Source organism: Procambarus clarkii, chromosome 2 (genome assembly GCF_040958095.1).
Source record: "Procambarus clarkii isolate CNS0578487 chromosome 2, FALCON_Pclarkii_2.0, whole genome shotgun sequence".
NCBI lineage: Eukaryota > Metazoa > Arthropoda > Malacostraca > Decapoda > Cambaridae > Procambarus > Procambarus clarkii.
The window spans coordinates 37,658,950-37,680,846 of record NC_091151.1 but is presented as its reverse complement, the minus strand read 5'-3'; the positions used below and the strand labels follow the sequence as shown (position 1 = coordinate 37,680,846).

General features: G+C 42.2%; 1 long non-coding RNA gene across 3 annotated transcripts; it reads right to left on the bottom strand.

Annotated features, from left to right (window-relative positions):
* Positions 1-2,321: 2,321 nt before the first annotated feature.
* Positions 2,322-20,491, bottom strand: LOC123762237 (uncharacterized). Of its 3 annotated transcripts, XR_011228458.1 has the most exons (4): positions 20,395-20,491; positions 19,429-20,295; positions 10,491-10,742; positions 2,322-6,235 (listed from the first exon to the last, which is right to left on the bottom strand). It is a non-coding gene; the product is annotated as an uncharacterized lncRNA (long non-coding RNA). The 3 variants fall into 3 exon arrangements; XR_011228456.1 differs by lacking the exon at positions 19,429-20,295; XR_011228457.1 differs by having other exon boundaries at positions 19,429-20,485.
* Positions 20,492-21,897: the final 1,406 nt, after the last annotated feature.

Here is a 21,897-nt window from a genome sequence, read left to right as displayed (position 1 = left end):
TGTGGTATTTAAATACTCCGAAATTACCATCTCTTTTAAGGGTCTGAGCAGGTGGTGGAGAGGGTTAAGGCGTACCTGTTATGCCAGTTGCTGGAAGGCTTCTGTGCTGGCTAGGGTTCGAGTCTCCTGGTGGGAAAGTGTTCTAAAGTTGTATACTTGACTCTCGTGTTTAGGAGAGTTGTGCCTTAAGCATAGACACTGTGTCTTCCCATATTAACAGGGACTTGATGAAATTAACGTCTAAATGACCCCTCACTTGCTCTAGTGCTCTTGGGAGGTGATGATCTTTGTGGTATTTAAATACTCCGAAATTACCATCTCTTTTAAGGGTCTGAGCAGGTGGTGGAGAGGGTTAAGGCGTACCTGTTATGCCAGTTGCTGGAAGGCTTCTGTGCTGGCTAGGGTTCGAGTCTCCTGGTGGGAAAGTGTTCTAAAGTTGTATACTTGACTCTCGTGTTTAGGAGAGTTGTGCCTTAAGCATAGACACTGTGTCTTCCCATATTAACAGGGACTTGATGAAATTAACGTCTAAATGACCCCTCACTTGCTCTAGTGCTCTTGGGAGGTGGTGATCTTTGTGGTATTTAAATACTCCGAAATTACCATCTCTTTTAAGGGTCTGAGCAGGTGGTGGAGAGGGTTAAGGCGTACCTGTTATGCCAGTTGCTGGAAGGCTTCTGTGCTGGCTAGGGTTCGAGTCTCCTGGTGGGAAAGTGTTCTAAAGTTATATATATATATATATATATATATATATATATATATATATATATATATATATATATATATATATGTCGTACCTAGTAGCCAGAACTCACTTTTTGGCCTACTATTCAAGGCCCGATTTGCCTAATAAGCCAAGTTTTCATGAATTAATTGTTTTTCGACTACCTAACCTATCTAACCTAACCTAACCTAACTTTTTCGGCTACCTAACCAAACCTAACCTATAAAGATAGGGTAGGTTAGGTTAGGTAGGGTTGGTTAGGTTCGGTCATATATCTACGTTAATTTTAACTCCAATAAAAAAAAATTGACCTCATACATAATGAAATGGGTAGCTTTATCATTTCATAAGAAAAAAATTAGAAAAAATATATTAATTCAGGAAGACTTGGCTTATTAGGCAAATCGGGCCTTGAATAGTTGGCCAAAAAGTGAGTTCTGGCTACTAGGTACGACATATATATATATATATATATATATATATATATATGTGTGTGTGTGTGTGTTATAAAGGGGAGCCTCACTGGCTGTGGGATAAAGGGGAGCCTCAGTGGCTGTGGGACAAACGGGAGCCTTAGTGGCTGTGGGACAACCGTGAGCCTCAGTGGCTGTAGGACAAACGGGAGCCTCAGTGGCTGTAGGACAAACGGGAGCCTCAGTGGCTAGGGGACAAACGGGAGCCTCAGTGGCTAGGGGACAAACGGGAGCCACAGTGGCTGTGGGACAAACGGGAGCCTCAGTGGCTGTGGGACAAACGGGAGCCTCAGTGGCTGTAGGACAAACGGGAGCCTCAGTGGCTAGGGGACAAACGGGAGCCTCAGTGTAGCCACTGTTTGTAGCTACACTGAGATTGAGCCTGCTCTTCCCTCCAAAGTACGTCCCATTAACAAACAAGATATATCCAACAAGTACAACAACAAGTTTTGCCCAGAGAGCAAAACGTATGCAGCACCGTCGCACCTGCCCCACCACCACGAGCTGATGTCTGAGCTACAGCGACCTAGGGAAGGCAGAATATCCTAGTGCTCCACACAGTTGACACGTCTCATTGGTAGACTAAGCCTTGGCTTACGTGTACTAAGGGAGGTGGCAGCTTGAAGCCAATATTCCTGCATCATTTATTTACTTTGCTATTATTCACTTGTCTTAACGTAACTTTTCATTTGCCAGTGATTATTCTTATTATTTTGTTTGTTAATTTATCTGTTACATTTTTATGCCCAATTTTATTCATGTTTTGCTTTTCTAACGTAATTAAAATTTCATTGTTAAATTTACTTGTGTTTTGTGTGTCTTCCCATTACCTTACCACAGACGAAAGTTCCAGCTTTTCTCTTTTTTTTTCTTTATGTGACGAGGCCATACCCCTAGCTTTTGAAACAGCCGAACACCAACGCGTTACCGTCACAATATATATATATATATATATATATATATATATATATATATATATATATATATATATATATATAATATATATATATATATAATATATATATATATATATATATATATATATATAATATATATATATATATAATATATATATATATATATATATATAATATATATATATTGTGACGGTGTCCCCCCCCCCCCCCTTATATTTCTTCCACGCCTGCTGTAAGAGTCATGTCCACTTTTCCCGAACGTTCTCTACGTTACGGGCTACAATTTGATATGTGTGGCAGCGTGGAGTGTTCTCGCATTGACGAGAAAATTGTAAAAGAAAGAAGTTTTGGCCTGTGGTTTAGGCCCTTTAGAAAGCCAATATGGCGCTGGCTCCTCTGTTTTGCCGCCAAAACTGTGTGACGTCAGTGACACCAGATTGGGTCACTAGGCATCGTGTCTCACTCAGCTTGGTCTTATCTTCTTCTTTCTTCTCTCTTCCTCCTCCCATGGGTCTTTGACAAGCGTCCTGGGGTCCATTGGGATCCGTCCATCCTGGGGTCCATCCTGGGTAGACCGATGTTGGTGGGACAGACTGGAGTCGTCGTTGTTCCTCTTCCATCTTTACTGCGTCGTCTGGGGTCGTCTGCAGAACGACCTGGGGTCCACTGGGGGTCCGTCCGTCTTGGGGTCCACTGGGGTCCGTCCATCCTGGGGTCCACTGGGTAGACCCATGTTGACCGACCGAGAGGGCTGCATCTTGGGGTCCCCGGGGTGGTGTTGGTGGAACCATGACCTCCAGGTAGGGCTGGTCGTGGTTGTGGTGAGGAACGCCCCCGAGTGTGGTACACAGCAGCCGTCTCCCTCTTCTGTATGTGCGTCTCTCCTCTCTTCTGGCTCCCACCTGTGAATGAACAAAAAGGCAACAATACCGTGCTCCCAAAATGTTGTGTGACCCTGTAGTTTGTATAGGGTTTACACAGTCTAATCATAACGCTCTGCTCCTGGCAACGACTACACTCAAATTTTAAAATAATCCAATTAACACTGAATGATACTGACTTGGTGGAACATAAACCAGTACTAGTTAGAGAAGTAAAACAGTAAAGTTAGGGAAGAGAGAATAAGGTCATCACTACTTTTAACTTGTCACCTAAACCAATCTCCACAAAAAATATCAAAACTAATAGACAAAACACTAGCCTAACTTAACTATACCGTTCCTAATCTTACGTACATAATTAACCGTTACTCCCACCCTTAACCTACAGCCACCTACGTGACCCAGAGTGTTTCCCTAGCTTCTCCGCTGGTCAACAACTCAAAACTGTTGCCACCCCTGTGACCAGACTATCTAACGTCGAGCATCCCCAACGTGAAGTCTACTGACATACTAAGCCTCCCCCTAGCATGCTGTACAATACCAGTACACCTCGGGTTATTGCGTTCAAATGGAGTAAAACAGTCGATCGCAATAATCTGAGCAGAACCACAACTTAATACTACTTAAGAACTACACCTACCACTCCCCAACTGAGGCTGGGTGTCCCCGTGGGACATGCGAGGTCACCTGTCACTCAGTTGACCTGCACTACCAACAACCGCTAAGTTCCCAAATCACCAAATCTTATCACTAACATAAATCACTACACACGCAAGTTCTGGTGAACATTCCCTGAACTTCACAAAACACACAAAATCACTAAAACACATCACCAGAGAATCACTATCTCCTAACCTGAAAAAACTCGCTAACTCGCGAATATTAAACACCTGTCAAAATCTCCCTGATAGCACCTGAGCGGCAAAAAGACACGTGGGACTGAACAATGTTAAATGAACACCAATACCTTAAACATTGTTCAACACCGCTGCCAACATTGTAACAGGGGGTGGGGGAAATAGCTCTGTCTAGTCCATTATTCCACCCCCCAGTTAACTAACGAGGCCGGGGGAAACAGCTCTCTCTAGTCCGTTATCCCGTCCCCAGTTAGCTAACTATTCTAGAGTCCCTCCAGAGTTCGTAAGGCAGCCTCTCTCGTTCAACACCTTGTAACCTAGGTGTTTGACTACCTAGGTGCTAAGACTACAAGGCGCTGTAACTGGACCAGCTACCCGAAACTCTAGAGAGAACTCTAGAATACAGAATCATTGCCACAAACGTATAAGAGGAAACGAAAGGAAAGAAATGAATAGTGAAGTAATTAGTGAGGGTTTGGGGTGAGAGGCAGAGAGGTGGGAGGAGCGAGGAGGGTCATTAGTTGAAAGTGAGAGTTTAGAGAGGGGTGGAGGGAGAGGTGTAGATAGGTAGAAGTAGAAGAGTAGATAGTAGAAGTAGAAGAGTAGATAGTAGAAGACGAAATGCTGCCACCATCCATTCATGATCATTACATACAAGACAAGGAATGGAACTTGTCTGTATCACAAAATTCTCAAAAGATGTTATCAAGAGGTCATTATTAGTATGTCCCATCTTTATCATGTACTCGTTCTAAACCATGAAACCAGTAACCACAGAGGCTTTCTCACCTCAACTCAAAATCTCTAGGGAACAAAATAAAGTCCATTTAAATAATAAATTCAACAATTATATTTTTCATGATAAGTATCATAACTTAAGCAATCCAATTAAGATGTTAAAGATTAATATTCAAAGTGAGTCATCCTCCAAGAATTTGAGAACACTACAACTGACTGCCCCTGATCATCACACAACATGTAAACACGACCAAGTCGCCTTAATGTTCAACTCACCAAGTGCCTGCCTATAGCTGGATAGAGAGGTGGGGGGGAGTCTGCAGCTGTCAGGCAGCTTCACCCCCGTCCGACCGACAGCCTGTCTCGGCTGTTGTCGTCCTGCTCTGCTGCCAGGTCTTCTGTCTTGTTAATCGTAATGCTCTCGAATCGATAGCTCTCTGAGTATATATTGGGAAACCTAGTAGCTAACTCCGCCCACAAGTAGATAGCCTCCGGCTCTCTACCAAGCCACTCCTTAAACGTCGGCATGTTTGAAGGCTACCAGGCTCCAATTATAAGATTAGCAGAAGCAAGGTGAAATTCGCATGATCTGACCTCAGGTCACTTGGGGTCATTAACTCTTAGAGGTGTGAGATCTCCGGCCGACAACTTGGCGCCTTCTCTAATCCCTGTCTGTGACTCATGTACTCTATGTATGCATTAAAATAAAACTAAGCCAAACACTTTTACAGTGTTACAGAATATAGTTGTGCATTGTCTGTTGATTGCTGGTGTTGACTTCTTGATGTGTAGTGCCTCGCAGATGTCAAGCCGCCTGCTATCGCAGTATCTATCGATGATTTCTGTGTTGTTTGCTAAGATTTCTCTGGTGATGGTCTGGTTGTGGGAAGAGATTTTATGTTCCTTAATGGAGCCCTGTTGCTTATGCATCGTTAATCGCCTGGAAAGAGATGTTGTTGTCTTGCCTATATACTGAGTTTTTTGAGGCTTACAGTCCCCAAGTGGGCATTTGAAGGTATAGACGACGTTGGTCTCTTTTAAAGCATTCTGCTTGTGTCTGGAGTTTCTCATGAGTAGGCTGGCCATTTTTTTTGGTTTTATAGTAAATCGTCAGTAGTATCTTCTGATTTTTGTCTGTAGAGATAACGTTTCTATTAACAATATCTTTCAGAACCCTTTCCTCCGTTTTATGAGCTGTGGAAAAGAAGTTCCTGTAAAATAGTCTAATAGGGGGTATAGGTGTTGTGTTAGTTGTCTCTTCAGAGGTTGCATGGCGTTTCACCTTCCTTCTTATGATGTCTTCAACGAAATCATTGGAGAAGCCGTTGTTGACTAGGACCTGCCTTACCCTACAGAGTTCTTCATCGACTTGCTTCCATCCTGAGCTGTGGCTGAGAGCACGGTCGACATAAGCGTTAACAACACTCCTCTTGTACCTGTCTGGGCAGTCACTGTTGGCATTTAGGCACATTCCTATGTTTGTTTCCTGTGTGTAGACTGCAGTGTGGAAACCTTCGCTCCTTTCCATGATTGTTATATCTAGAAAGGGCAGCTTCCCATCCTTCTCCATCTCGTAAGTGAAATGCAACACAGAATTCTGCTCAAATGCCTCCTTCAGCTTCTGCAGATGTCTGACATCAAGTACCTGTGTAAAAATGTCGTCAAATACCTGTTGAATTTTGGAGAATTGATTTTTCAATTACCATCAACAGTGAAAAGAAACATAAGAAATATCGAGAAAATTCGTGTTAGAATTATTATTCTTACTTTTTCGGTCATATTTAATAATATATGTCTACAGGAAAGACTGCTACCAAAATATACTAATATATATATATATAATATATATTATATATATATTATATATAATATATATATATATATATATCTATATATCTATATATATCTATCTATATATATATATATATAACACTAAGAACTCTTTGACCCGGCCAGGATTCGAACCCATGCCGTCCAGGATCACCCCTAAACAGCTGCTCCCACGGATCTTAGCCCCTCAGTTCCTGGCGCCACTATCCGCCCCGGAGCTCCCCCAGTCGGTCAAGGGCTGGCCTTATACACCCCTAGCGAGTGGGGAGGTTCAAGCCTCTTATAACTCACCTGAACCTGCCCGTACTTATTTATTTATTTATTTATTTATGCATATACAAGAAGGTACATTGGGAATGTGAGGATACATAATATGGTAATTACAATCTTGTAGAGCCACTAGTACGCGCAGCGTTTCCGGCAGGTCCTTAATCTAAAAAAATTTAAAGTAGGTAAATACTTGCAAAATTTAAAAAAAAAAATGATAACAGTTACATGGCAAGAAAAAAAAAGGTGAGAGAAAATTGTAGGTACAGTATATTAAAGCACATAGGTAGCCAAGATTGATTGCAATGACAGCTTGAATGGTAGTTGACAAAAATTGGTAGGCACAATACAGCATACGGCTAGCACATAAAAGAAGACAGCAATGAACACAATGATAAGGTTGTTTGGGTTAAATACATAAAAATTAGGAGATTGAGTAACACTAGGTACAGAGCAAATTTAAAGCTCAGTGTAGGAAACTAAGAAGATGAAATTAGGTACTTTTTGGTTTTGCTTTTAAATAAGGCAAAAGTTTTACAGTTTTTCAATTCACTAGGGAATGAGTTCCATAGACTAGGTCCCTTAATTTGCATAGAGTGTTTACACAGATTAAGTTTGACTCTGGGGATATCAAAGAGAGATTTATTTCTGGTGTGGTGATAATGGGTCCTATTACATCTGTCCAGGGAGAGTTTCAGAGCATGGTTTGCATTTAAGAACAGGGTTTTGTAAATGTAGTTGACACGGGAGAATGTGTGGAGGGAGTTAATATTTAGCAAGTTTAGGGATTTAAACAAGGGAGCTGAGTGTTGTCTGAAAGCAGAGTTAGTTATTATTTTATAGCAGATTTTTGCTGCGTGATGATGGCCTTAAAGTGGTTTGCAGTGGTAGACCCCCATGCACAGATACCATCATTAAGATAGGGGTAGATCAGTGCATAATATAGTGAGAGGAGAGCAGAGTTAGGAACATAATATCTGATTTTGGAGAGTATACCAACTGTCTTAGAGACTTTCTTAGTTATGTGTTGAATGTGGGTGCTGAAGTTAAGTCTCTTGTCTAGGAATAGGCCAAGAAACTTGCCATCATTTTTATTACTGATGTTAATGTTGTCTATCTGTAGTTGAATTGCAACTGATGATTTGCTTCCAAATAAGATGTAGTAAGTCTTTTCGATGTTTAATTTTAGTTTGTTCGTTGACATCCATAAGTGGACCTTTTTTAATTCATTATTCACAACATTATTTAGTGTATGTGGGTTGAGGTCTGAATAGATAAGGGTAGTATCGTCAGCAAACAATATAGGTTTGAGAATATTAGAGACATTAGGCAGATCGTTTATATATATAAGAAATAGAAGAGATCCTAAGATACTGCCCTGTGGCACTCCAACGGTAATTGGTAGAGTGGAAGAAGTTGTATCATTGATGGTTACATATTGGTGTCTGTCACTAAGATAGGACCGGATGTAGTCAAGGGCAAGGCCTCAGATTCCATAATGCTGGAGTTTAAGAGGTAGTTGTGATTAACAGTATCAAAGGCTTTTCTTAGGTCAATGAAGAGTCCAATCGGAAACTCATTTTTGTCAAGGGCTGAGTAGATTACGTCAAGGAGACTAATGATTGCATCGTTGGTGCTCTTTTGGGACCGGAAGCCAAACTGGCAGGGGCTGAGTATGTTGAATTTTACGAGGTAGGAATAGAGCTGTTTGTATATAATTTTTTCAAATATTTTTGATAGAATGGGTAGATTTGATATTGGTCTATAATTGTTTATGCCCGCCGGATTGCCTCCTTTATGGACTGGCGTTACTCTTGCTTTTTTGAGGATATCAGGGAAGGTGTGACACTCTATACATTTGTTGAACAGTAGGGCTATAAGTGGGGCAAGGGCATGGGAGGCGCTCTTGTATACAATGACCGGAATTTCACTGGTGTTCCCTGCCTTGGTTTTTAGAGAGTGTATGATGAACACAACATCTGCCGGGCTGATTGGTGAAAGGAGAAGAGAGTTTGGATAGCAGCCTGAGAGATATCTGTTAATATGTGTCTGAGTCTGTGGGATTTTACTGGCAAGATTAGCACCAACCGATGAAAAGAAACTATTAAATTCATTTGCCATTTCTAAATCAGTTGACGATATATCCCCATCCTTGTAGTTTTATTTGGTTATGTGAGTGTTGTTTAGTTCCTAGGATACTAGAGATTGTTTTCCATGTGCTTTTCATGTTGCCTTTTGCTTCATTGAATCTATTCACATAATATGCAAGTTTTGCCTTTCTTATGATACTGGTAAGCATTGATGAGTACCTTTTAGCTACTTCCTTTGAAACTAGGCCAATCCTAAGTTTCTTTTCATATTCATGTTTCTTGTTGATTGAGTTGAGAATGCCACTTGTGAGCCAATGACTGTTTAATCTTTTATCAGTTACTTGCTTGGTAAGATGGGGACAACGAAGGTTGTAGAGGCTTAGAGTTTTGGAGAGGAAGAGGTAAGCTAATGAATTTATATCCTGTGTATTACTGAATTCAGAATCCCAGTTAATATTGTGAAGTGCACCTGTAAGATTGCCTAAAGCTAATTCACTGTGTAGCCTAAATGAAAGTTTCTTGCTTTTTGGTGGTGTTATGTCCATGTTCGCTATGAGAAAGGTAGGATAGTGGTCAGTTGTTCTGTCGTAGATTATACCAGATACAAGGGGAACTGTTATGTTTGTCCATATGTGGTCCAAGGTAGTGGCTGATGTTTGAGTGATTCGGATAGGTATGGTGATTGTGGGGATTAGCATACAGGAGTTCATGCTGTTAAGGAAATTGTCAACTTGAGAGCAATACTGACACTGGGAGGTTCAACTTGAGAGCAATACTGACACTGGGAGGTTCAACTTGAGAGCAATACTGACACTGGGAGGTTCAACTTGAGAGCAATACTGACACTGGGAGGTTCAACTTGAGACCAATTACTGACACTGGGAGGTTCAACTTGAGAGCAATTACTGACACTGGGAGGTTCAACTTGAGAGCAATTACTGACACTGGGAGGTTCAACTTGAGAGCAATACTGACACTGGGAGGTTCAACTTGAGAGCAATTACTGACACTGGGAGGTTCAACTTGAGAGCAATACTGACACTGGGAGGTTCTATCTTTAATATCTGGTCTGCTCAGGTCGCCAGCTGCGTGTTTATACTCGTGTCCTAGCAAGACGTCAGTGGTCTCATTGGTTATCTTAATTAAGGATGCAATGTCTCGTGCAGTACTAGGTGTCATTAACGGTCTCACTTATATATATATAACCCTAGAGAATGGAGGCTCACTTAAACTCATTAGTTTAAAGTTTACTGAAGGTATATACATACATATAAATGGCATAAAGAAATGTCTAAGTGGATATCGTCCGCTGTCGGCAAGACTCCTCATGACACGTCTCTGGCAACACGGTCAGCTGACCGGATCCAACCGTCAGACGGCGGGACACACCTCGCGCCTCTGGCAACACGATCAGCTGACGGTTCCAACTGTCAAAACCAGCCGGGGCTCTCCCGGCTTCTGGCAACGCGTTCAGCTGGGTGTTTCAAAGTTCATTGCTGGCTCCTTGCAAACCAATTACTACCTCCAGGATCACTAACATTATCGCATCAACATATTAATCCTCACACGCACCAACAAGCCCACATGAGCTCTTGGCTCCTAGCCTAACACTCTGTCACTTAGACAATAAAATGGTAAGTAGAAATGTTCACAATATATAAAATACCCTAGCTCACCTAGATCAAAGGGTTAAAGGGAGGGACAATTATCTACCTTACTTCATTCCAACCACGAAGCCGACTCGTCCTCTGTTGAGGGATGTTGAGGTTCCTGGTCCTGGCGTCTGGTCTCCTGACGATCAGTTCCCACACCCACAGGTTCCTCCATCGTCCTCGCGGTAAACAGGATAGCTCGGCGCCGTCTTGTGCCCCAATACGCGCAAGCCCCTTGCATTATCAAACTTTACTGGCCATTTTACAGCCAGCTTAATCACGCTCCACACTTTTCCACACATGAAAATGTTCCCTGAACATCAGAGAATACTTAGGTTACGGAGATATGACTCTTTTAAGCTGGGAAGGAAGAAATATAGGGGTGGGACACTCGTCACAATATGTATATAAAACTGTATTCCACACTACCGTGGATGTAACACGTTGTAACGTATATTTATGTGTAGTTATTTGGATGGTTAGACAGAGTTAATTGGTTTTGATATTTACTTATTATAATCTTGGTTACAGCAGTCAGTGTACTCACCTATTTGTACTCACCTATTTGTGCTTGCGGAGAATGAGCTCTGGCTCTTTGGTCCCGCCTCTCAACCGTGTGTTGGGAATGTAGTGAAGTGTTCTAGTAGTTGAGACGAAGTCTGGGGCCGGGCAGAGAGCTGAAGGCCAATGTTCTTATATTTTCAGAAAACACTCGATACTGGGTGAACCTGTCTCGCAAGCCAGGCGGCCAGCCCACTTGGAACGCGGGAGGAGCGGCCATACCTTACAACCAGACGGACCTGGACCCCGCAAGCCTCGTGGACCAGATCTACCCGTCGTCGTCCTCATACTTCTACTTGACGCACGACGGTTCTCACTACACCTTTACTGGGACCTCCTCCCCTTCATTCTCCTACTATACCATCTGCCAGGAGAACATGCTCAGCCTTGTGTTGTGAGAGTGTGGCAGCCTTGTGCTGCGAGTGTGTGGCAGCCTTGTGCTGTGAGAGTGTGGCAGCCTTGTGTTGTTAGAGTGTGGCAGCCTTGTGCTGTGAGAGTGTGGCAGCCTTGTGTTGTGAGAGTGTGGCAGCCTTGTGCTGTGAGAGTGTGGCAGCCTTGTGCTGTGAGTGTGGGGCAGCCTTGTGTTGTGAGAGTGTGGCAGCCTTGTGCTGTGAGTGTGGGGCAGCCTTGTGCTGTGAGTGTGGGGCAGCCTTGTGTTGTGAGAGTGTGGCAGCCTTGTGTTGTGAGAGTGGCAGCCTAGTGTTGTGAGAGTGGCAGCCTTGTGTTGTGAGAGTGTGGCAGCCTTGTGTTGTGAGAGTGTGGCAGCCTTGTGTTGTGAGAGTGTGGCAGCCTTGTGTTGTGAGAGTGTGGCAGCCTTGTGTTGTGAGAGTGTGGCAGCCTTGTGTTGTGAGAGTGTGGCAGCCTTGTGTTGTGAGAGTGTGGCAGCCTTGTGTTGTGAGTGTGGCAGCCTTGTGCTGTGGGAGTGTGGCAGCCTTGTGCTGTGGGAGTGTGGCAGCCTTGTGCTGTGTGTGTGTGTGTGTGTGTGTGTGTGTGTGTGTGTGTGTGTGTGTGTGTGTGTGTGTGTGTGTGTGTGTGTGTGTGTGTGTGTGTGTGTGTGTACTCACCTAATTGTGCTTGCGGGGGTTGAGCTTTGGCTCTTTGGTCCCGCCTCTCAACTGTCAATCAACTGATGTACAGATTCTTGAGCCTACTGGGCTCTATCATATCTACATTTGAAACTGTGTATGGAGTCAGCCTCCACCACATCACTTCCTAGTGCATTCCATTTATTAACTACTCTGACACTGAAATAATTCTTTCTAACGTCTCTGTGGCTCATCTGGGTACTAAGTTTCCACCTGTGTCCCCTTGTTCGTGTCCCACCCGTGCTGAAGAGTTTGTCTTTGTCCACCCTGTCAATTCCCCTGAGAATTTTGTAGGTGGTTATCATGTCTCCCCCTTACTCTTCTGTTTTCCAGGGATGTGAGGTTCAGCTCCTTTAGCCTTTCCTCGTAGCTCAATCCTCTCAGTTCCGGGACGAGCCTGGTGGCATACCGCTGAATCTTCTCTAACTTTGTCTTGTGTTTAACTAGGTATGGACTCCAGGCTGGAGCTGCATACTCCAGGATTGGTCTTACATAAGTGGTATACAGGGTTCTGAAAGATTCCTTACACAAGTTTCTGAAGGCAGTTCTTATGTTGGCCAGTCTAGCATATGCCGCTGATGATATTCTTTTGATGTGGGCCTCTGGGGACAGGTTCGGTGTGATATCAACCCCCAGATCCTTCTCTCTATTTGATTCTTGCAGGATTTTCCCTCCCAGATGATACCTTGTGTTCAGCCTCCTGCTCCCTTCGCCTAATTTCATCACCTTACACTTTCCAGAGTTGAACTTCAGCAGCCATTTTCTAGACCATTCCTCCAGTTTATCCAGGTCATCCTGTAGTCTCTGTCTATCTTCATCCGTCTTGATTCTTCTCATAATTTTTGCATCATCAGCAAACATCGAGAGGAATGAGTCTATACCCTCTGGAAGATCGTTCACATATATTAGAAACAGGATGGGTCCAAGTACTGAGCCCTGTGGGACTCCGCTGGTGACATCTCGCCACTCTGATGTCTTCCCCCTCACCGTTACTCGCTGTTTCCTGTTGCTTAAGTACTCCCTTATCCACTGGAGCACCTTCCCTTTTACTCCTGCCTGTTGCTCCAACTTTCTTAACAGCCTTTTATGGGGTACTGTGTCAAAGGTTTTTTGGCAATCCAGGAAAATGCAGTCGGCCCACCCTTCTCTTTCCTGCCTAATTTTCGTTGCCAGGTCATAAAATTCTATTAAACCTGTGAGGCACGATTTACCATCTCTGAACCCATGTTGGTGGTGCGTTACAAAGTTATTTCCCTCCAGATGCTCTACGAGCCTTTTCCTCACGATCTTCTCCAGCACCTTGCATGGTATACAAGTTAAGGAAACTGGCCTGTAATTCAGTGCCTCTTGCCTGTCACCCTTTTTGTATATTGGGACCACGTTAGCTGTCTTCCAACTTTCTGGTAAGTCTCCTGTTTCCAGTGACCTGTTATACACCATAGAGAGTGGCACACTTAGTGCTTCTGCACCTTCCTTTAGTATCCATGGTGAGATTCTATCAGGCCCAACAGCCTTTGTCACATCTAGCTCCAGCAGACGTGTGTGTGTGTGTGTGTGTGTGTGTGTGTGTGTGTGTGTGTGTGTGTGTGTGTGTGTGTGTGTGTGTGTGTGTGTGTGTGTTTGTGTGAGTGTGTGTGTGTGTGTGTGTGTGTGTGTGTGGCAGCCTTGTGTTGTGAGAGTGTGGCAGCCTTGTGTTGTGAGAGTGTGGTAGCCTTGTGTTGTGAGTGTGGCAACCTTGTGTTGTGTGTGTGGCAACCTTGTGTTGTGTGTGTGGCAGCCTTGTGCTGTGTGTGTGTGTGTGTGTGTGTGTGTGTGTGTGTGTGTGTGTGTGTACTCACCTATATGTACTCACCTATATGTGCTTGCAGGATCGAGCATTGACTCTTGGATCCCGCCTTTCGAGCATCGGTTGTTTACAGCAATGACTCCTGTCCCATTTCCCTATCATACCTGGTTTTAAAATTATGAATAGTATTTGCTTCCACAACCTGTTCCTGAAGTGCATTCCATTTCCCCACTACTCTCACGCTAAAAGAAAACTTCCTAACATCTCTGTGACTCATCTGAGTTTCAAGCTTCCATCCATGTCCTCTCGTTCTGTTACTATTCCGTGTGAACATTTCGTCTATGTCCACTCTGTCAATTCCTCTGAGTATCTTATACGTTCCTATCATGTCCCCCCTCTCCCTTCTTCTTTCTAGTGTCGTAAGGCACAGTTCCCTCAGGCGCTCTTCATACCCCATCCCTCGTAGCTCTGGGACGAGTCTCGTTGCAAACCTCTGAACCTTTTCCAGTTTCATTATATGCTTCTTCAGATGGGGACTCCATGATGAGGCGGCATACTCTAAGACTGGCCTTACGTAGGCAGTGTAAAGCGCCCTAAATGCCTCCTTACTTAGGTTTCTGAATGATGTTCTAACTTTTGCCAGTGTAGAGTACGCTGCTGTCGTTATCCTATTAATATGTGCCTCAGGAGATAGATTAGGTGTTACGTCCACCCCCAGGTCTCTTTCACGCGTCGTTACAGGTAGGCTGTTCCCCTTCATTGTGTACTGTCCCTTTGGTCTCCTATCTCCTAGTCCCATTTCCATAACTTTACATTTGCTCGTGTTGAATTCTAGTAGCCATTTCTCTGACCATCTCTGCAATCTGTTCAGGTCCTCTTGGAGGATCCTGCAATCCTCATCTGTCACAACTCTTCTCATCAACTTTGCATCATCCGCAAACATCGACATGTAGGACTCTACGCCTGTAAACATGTCGTTAACATATACAAGAAATAGAATTGGTCCCAGCACCGATCCTTGTGGTACTCCACTTGTTACTGTTCGCCAGTCCGACTTCTCGCCCCTTACCGTAACTCTTTGGCTCCTTCCTGTTAGGTAGTTCCTTATCCATTCTAGGACCTTTCCCCCCACCCCCGCCTGCCTCTCGAGCTTGAACAGCAGTCTCATGTGCGGTACTGTATCAAAGGCTTTTTGGCAGTCCAGAAATATGCAGTCTGCCCAACCATCTCTGTCCTGTCTTATCCTCGTTATTTTATCATAGAATTCCAGAAGGTTTGTTAGGCACGATTTCCCTGTCCAGAACCCATGTTGATGTTTGTTCACAAACCTAATGTTCTCCAGGTGTGCAACCAGTCGTAGCCTAATTATTCTTTCCAGTATTTTACAGGGGATGCTTGTCAGTGATACAGGTCTGTAGTTAAGTGCCTCCTCCCTATCTCCTTTCTTGAAGATCGGCACGACATTTGCCTTCTTCCAGCAACTGGGCAATTCTCCTGACATAAGTGACTCATTAAAGATCATTGCCAGAGGCACGCTGAGGGCCTGTGCTGCATCTTTTAGTATCCACGGTGATACTTTGTCTGGTCCAACTGCTTTAGTTGCATCTAGAGTTGTCAACTGTTTCATTACCTCCTCTGCTGTCACCTCTATATCTGATAGTCTTTCATCTAGGGTAACCCCTTCCAACAATGGGAGCTGCTCAGGTGTGTGTGTGGCAGCCTTGTTCTGTGTGTGTGTGTGTGTGTGTGTGTGTGTGTGTGTGTGTGTGTGTGTGTGTGTGTGTGTGTGTGTGTGTGTGTGTGTGTGTGTGTGTGTGTGTGATAGCCTTGTGTTGTGAGAGTGTGGCAGCCTTGTGTTGTGTGAGAGTGTGGCAGCCTTGTGTTGTGTGAGAGTGTGGCAGCCTTGAGTTGTGTGAGAGTGTGGCAGCCTTGTGTTGTGAGAGTGTGGCAGCCTTGTGTTGTGAGTGTGTGGCAGCCTTGTGTTGTGTGTGCGTGGCAGCCTTGTGTTGTGAGAGTGTGGCAGCCTTGTGTTGTGAGAGTGTGGCAGCCTTGTGTTGTGAGAGTGTGGCAGCCTTGTGTTGTGAGAGTGTGGCAGCCTTGTGTTGTGAGAGTGTGGCAGCCTTGTGCTGTGAGAGTGTGGCAGCCTTGTGTTGTGAGAGTGTGGCAGCCTTGTGCTGTGAGAGTGTGGCAGCCTTGTGCTGTGAGAGTGTGGCAGCCTTGTGCTGTGAGAGTGTGGCAGCCTTGTGCTGTGAGAGTGTGGCAGCCTTGTGCTGTGAGAGTGTGGCAGCCTTGTGCTGTGAGAGTGTGGCAGCCTTGTGCTGTGAGAGTGTGGCAGCCTTGTGCTGTGAGAGTGTGGCAGCCTTGTGCTGTGAGAGTGTGGCAGCCTTGTGCTGTGAGAGTGTGGCAGCCTTGTGTTGTGAGAGTGTGGCAGCCTTGTGTTGTGAGAGTGTGGCAGCCTTGTGTTGTGTGTGCGTGGCAGCCTTGTGTTGTGTGTGCATGGCAGCCTTGTGTTGTGAGAGTGTGGCAGCCTTGTGTTGTGTGTGCGTGGCAGCCTTGTGTTGTGAGAGTGTGGCAGCCTTGTGTTGTGTGTGTGGCAGCCTTGTGTTGTGAGAGTGTGGCAGCCTTGTGTTGTGAGTGTGTGGCAGCCTTGTGTTGTGAGAGTGTGGCAGCCTTGTGTTGTGAGAGTGTGGCAGCTTTGTTTTGTGAGTGTGTGACAGCCTTGTGCTGCGTGTGTGGCAGCCTTGTGCTATGGGAGTGTGGCAGCCCTCATATTCCTAACAGCAACCCAATACACCCAGGCTGTCAGTCCCATACACTTTTATATTCTCCCTAAAAGCAGGAAATTCTGAAGTTAGTTGGAAACTCTCCAACCGGTGCTCAACTTTTCAAACGGAGATGCTAGCCATCAAAGAGGCATTAGAACATGTTTTTGCTGAACACCAACATGTTATCATACATATAGATATAAAAACAACCAAAAAAGTCGTCGAATACATGAACATGGTTGCGAAGTCGTGTAAAAATACCGGAGAATGACATTGCACATGAAAATGCGACACTTGCAGTTAAGAGAAGGAATGTAGGCATTTGCATACCCAAGTATCTAGCACAGATGAAGAAAATATTAAGCACAGAACAATTCATAAGATGTTCAGTGACTAAAACACAACACCTGCAGTATCAAGATTTGTGGCTTGGTACAAGAATTCAATCACTTATCGTTGTGAGTGAACAATAGAAGTAAAGAAGTGGACTTTTACTGCATCAGGCTTGGATATCTATATGCAAAGGTCTTACAGGTTCCAGAGAAGAGAGTGAATGTTACCACTGTGGAGAAATAACAGACCACTGGATCATTACCTATCACAGTGCCGTATTACAAACCAACTAAAATTTCCACTAAAGAAGTGCTTAAGAGGTTGTTAAGCACATTGGACATCACCTCACTGAAGTTAACATATGTCATAAATACTAATCCACCTCTCAGAACAGAAATTAGTAACACTTAGTGGGACAGCCGCCCCATACACCTGTATGTATCTTGGAAGTCACCCTATGTACTTTGGTAGTCACCCCATATACTCTAGTAGTCACCCCATGTACCTTGGTAGTCCCCCCATGTACCATGATAGGCACCCCATATATATATATATATATATATATATATATATATATATATATATATATATATATATATATATATATATATATATATATATATATATATATATATTATATATATATATATGTCGTACCTAATAGCCAGAACGCACTTCTGAGCCTACTATTCAAGGCCCGATTTGCCTAATAAGCCAAGTTTTCATGAATTAATGTTTTTTCGTCTACCTAACCTACCTAACCTAGCTTTTTTTGGCTACCTAACCTAACCTTACCTATAAATATAGGTTAGGTTAGGTTAGGTAGGGTTGGTTAGGTTCGGTCATATATCTACGTTAATTTTAACTCCAATAAAAAAAAATTGACCTCATACATAGAGAAAAGGGTTGCTTTATCATTTCATAAGAAAAAAATTATAGTAAATATATTAATTCAGGAAAACTTGGCTTATTAGGCAAATCGGGCCTTGAATAGTAGGCTGAGAAGTGAGTTCTGGCTACTAGGTACGACATATATATATACATATATATATATATATATATATATATATATATATATATATATATATATATATATATATATATATATATATATAAATATATATATATATATAAATATATATATATATAATATTGTTATGGGGGGGGAAGTTGTTGTTCTGTGAAGGGCCAGTAGCTAAAGTCAAAGGAGTTCCTAAAATAGTGGAGATTAGATAGGCCCGGCCCCCGGGGAAGAATATATTCCCAGCAATGAATACTTGTTTGGCTAGAATAAAAGTCTGCCTTCTAAGGTTAATCACCTACTCCACTCCAAACGATGAAAAGATACTCCTAGCTTTATCTTTATTTATTAAACCCTGTAATAAACCCCACACATATACAGAATACAATAAATCACTTTACCACTCTACCTTACGTTAAACTCCTTGCTCCACATAAGCAGGATACAAGGTTTACAACTGCGAACTAGGGTAAAGACTACTTTCCTGAAGGGACACTAGCATCATAGGTATCACAGGCTTAAGCACATGTGGTCTCTTTGGCCACCCTAGATTAACACTTAGAGACCAAAAACACTGCCTTAGAGAACACCAGTAAATACATTCAAAACCCTAACCAATGGCACGGTAATACTATAATAAGGTACTTAACTAGGTACAACAGAAACACAGAATAAGGTAAGGGAAGAGAGCAGGAGAAGGAGGAACAGCCCACAAGGACGTAGGACCGCCTGGTACCATAGCTAGCCAGAGAAGAGCGAGGAAGCCACTCTCTCAGCCTACAATGATTGTTGCTGGATGGATACTCAACTAATCGTACGGTAGCAATCATCCCAAGCTTTCCCAGACATTCATTACTAGTTACTTTAACAATTCTAAGAATAGCTGATATCTTGTTCAATATTATATATAATAATCAACAAGCACAGAGTCTGCCTGCTCTGTGAGTAACAAGATTCGTCTTATGTCTGGCAAGGGAGACGAAAACAAATGCATACCCAGGATTTAAAGAACCATGAATGTAAATGTTATTGTTAATTAAAAATCCTTCTCACATGATCCAATCCTATCAATTACTGTATAAATATTTAAGAAGTCAAATTGACCTCTGGCTTCCAAATAAGAACTCAGGGTCGTAACATTTTATATACATACAATATATTATATATATATATATATATATTATATATATATATATATATATATATATATATATATATATATATATATATATATATATATACCTTAATTGTCACTTATACACCTGGATAGTCACCCAATACACTTCGGTAGTTACCACCATACACCATTGTAATCACCCCATACACCTTTAAAATGGTCAACACTGATAGCTGTAACCCTAGCCTAGCATAAAATAATTTAACCTAATCTTACCTAACTTAATTAAATATATTCTAATCTTGTCTAATCAAATCTAAATTGTACTAACCTAGCTTAATGTAACAATTCTGTGTGGCTATCTGGAATCATCCATTCGGCACACACATGTTTTCCTGTTGACTAGTTGTTTGTTCTATATCGTAGACCTGCCTCACTGTTAGGTACATAGGCATGTGGCCTGGGATAAGCGAAAGTCTGCACAAAGAGATAATATTAGCTGATTGTGTAATGCCTTTATAACAAACGATCATTAGGTTGACAGATATTTCTACAAGTGTAAGAGTTAACATCAGGCCAGGCACCATGTCTCAAAGTTTACAATCATGCAAACCGGAACATCAGGCCAGGTGTGGGGAAATCTGGCTCCAGTATAATACTGATAAAATGTATAATTATGTGAATGTAAAATAATGATAAATTCTAAGATAGCTCGAAGGACCAGAATGAGTAATTAAATGAGAAATCAGTGGCTTATAGATCTATGATTATATGAATAAATTCCATTAATTAAGCAATGACTGTAAATTATATAATTCTAGAGCCAGCCTCCCATGACACAATTTGGGGGGGGGGTATTCTATAAGATTAATCTATGTGGAACATATATTATGCAATAATAATAATTATAATATGCACACACATAAATAATGAGTAAAATATATAATGCAAAATACTACTGCCATATGAAGATTAATAATGCATAACTGGCAGTATCAGATATGTAGGTATATATATATGGATATGGACTCTAAATAATAAACTACTATCTACAATGAAAACTGATTATGTCTCAGCTGTGACAGAGGACGTAGATACAGTCCATTGTACGTCTGGCTGGAAACAGTTTGAGATAAGTGTTAAGTTGGCGCACGTGAGGGTATGGCAGTCACACGCTTCCTCAGGGTGTTGCACCATGCTGCAATAATGATAATCCCGTAATTTCCACCTCCAAACTAGTATTCACACACATATACGGTAATATCTAAATATTTGGAAGGGAAAGAGCTACACTTACATGAGATTATTTTTACGCCCGCATCATAACGACATGGCACCTACATGATCTTATTTAAGAGCTCGTTAAATAGAACGAATGAGGTAAAAATGCCTGCAACACTACACAATTCTAGGAGAAATTACATGATGTTCCACAACCTAATACAGTAAATTCTACAATACTAAACTACGTATTAGCAGTGTTAGTGAATTATTACTCTTAATACAGAAAATACATCCTGTTGTATTAAGGATTATTAAATGAACATTAGATGTGTATGAAGCCTAATACAGGAAATACATCCTGTTGTATTAGGGATGAAAATAACTGTTGGAAATTTCCAACACCAGGCACCAAGTCTCAAAGTTTACAATCATGCAAACTGGAACATCAGGCCAGGCACCAAACATCACAGTTCAAATAATGATACAAGTTCTGCCCGAAACGCTATGCGTGCTTGTGGCTTTGCAAGAGGGTAAGAACACCAATTTTATGTACTCTTCCAAATTCAATGTACCTTCTAGTATATAAATAAATTAATAAAAAGGTAAGACCTTGAATATTAAATAAACAAGCTTTTAATCAAGTGTAAAGATCAAATTCACTTGCTATGATATTTATTGTTACTTTGAGGCCTCTGATAAGTCAGATGACGTAACTCGAATGCTTGTCACACTACACAGGAATCAGATCATTTGCAGATCATATAAGATATAAACAGACATCGTGTAGCCTGGTGTTTGGGGTTGGGGGGCGGGGAGGTTCAAGGGCCCCCCACACTTCCCCCGGCAATACAATGTTAACTTCTTACAACGTTACTGTATTACATTGTTATTTTACCCAAGGTAGCACTTTCACCAGTCTAAGTCCCCATTGTTAGACTTACTCACTGGAAGTTACACATTATTAAGTTCACCCTTGTTACAATAACCAAGTTCAATATACAAGGTTAATCTCACAATGTTAAACTTCAAATCATTTTAATTCAACAAGTATAGTGCATTGTTAACTTACAACGTTAATGTTATTAGGTTATTTTACCCAGGGTGAGATTTTCACTTATGTTTATTACCCTTATCATTACTTTCAAATTTTTGATTAAAGCTAATAATAATTAAACTCATTATTAAACTTTTATCACCATTGCGTGTTTGAAATGCCAAAACGAAAAAAAAATACCAGACATGCTTTTGTTTAACAATGGTATAAAAAGGTCTGTCTATACATCTGATATTTAGCATCCATTAAGAGCTATTGTGAAGGCAGAGCTGACATATCAACTGTTGCACTCAATAGCTTCTATTACCAAGAAACTGCACGGCATCGTCGTTTCACATTTTGTGTGTTGGATTGCCGGCTTGGCCGCCAGGGGATGTGGACGTGTCTGCCCGCACAGCAGTTGCACATTCCCTTATCTGTCCACCCTCACTCACCTTGTTTTATCACAGAAAATGTCTATAAGGAGATTTTACGACATGTAGCTAGCTAATCACGCTTCAGCCTTTAAATTAATTTACAAAG